At 53.6% G+C, this 730-nt stretch overlaps 1 pseudogene; it reads right to left on the bottom strand.

Moving 5' to 3' along the window:
• Positions 1-322: 322 nt before the first annotated feature.
• Positions 323-439, bottom strand: LOC126254117 (5S ribosomal RNA; annotated as a pseudogene).
• Positions 440-730: the final 291 nt, after the last annotated feature.

Below are 730 nucleotides of genomic sequence, written 5' to 3'. Positions count from 1 at the left end.
GTCCATTCCATTAAATAAAAGAGAAGCCAACAAATAAAGGGCATCGACCCCTATTGGCAAATATAAACTCGTACAAGCAAAATACACTGTACGTCTTCATACCATGTCAACGTATAGTGTGCACTCCGTCTTCAGGCCACAAGTGGCCCACCGGGACCATCCGACCGCCGTGTCATCCTCGGGCGAAAATGCGGATAGGAGGGGCGTGTGGTCAGCACACCGCTCTCGCGGTCGTTATGATGGTTTTCTTTGACCGGAGTCGCTACTATTCGGTCGAGTAGCTCCTCAATTGGCATCACGAGGCTGAGTGCACCCCGAAAAATGGCAACAGCACATGGCGGCTGGATGGTCACCCATCCAAGTGCCGGCCACGCCCAACAGCGCTTAACTTCGGTGATCTCACGGGAACCGGTGTATCCACTGCGGCAAGGCCGTTGCCTATAACGTATAGTGTGGGGGAAAAAAAAGAAAAAAAAATTGAAATGAGCATATGGCATCGTTGGCCAGGAGGCCCCAATCGGGCAAGTTCGGCCGCTAAGTGCAGGCCTTATTCCATTCGACGCCACACTGGGCGACTTGCGCGCCTGTGATAAGGATGAAATGATGATAAGGACAACACAACACCCAGTCCACGAGCGGATAAATTCTCCAACCCGGCCGGGAATCGAAGCCTGGCCCCCTTGCATGGGAGGCGAGCACGTCACCACCCAGCTAAGCAGGCAGACTAGTG

The sequence above is a fragment of the Schistocerca nitens genome, chromosome 4 (genome assembly GCF_023898315.1).
Source record: "Schistocerca nitens isolate TAMUIC-IGC-003100 chromosome 4, iqSchNite1.1, whole genome shotgun sequence".
In the NCBI taxonomy this organism is placed as follows: Eukaryota; Metazoa; Arthropoda; class Insecta; order Orthoptera; family Acrididae; genus Schistocerca; species Schistocerca nitens.
This window is presented reverse-complemented; position numbering and strand designations above follow the sequence as displayed.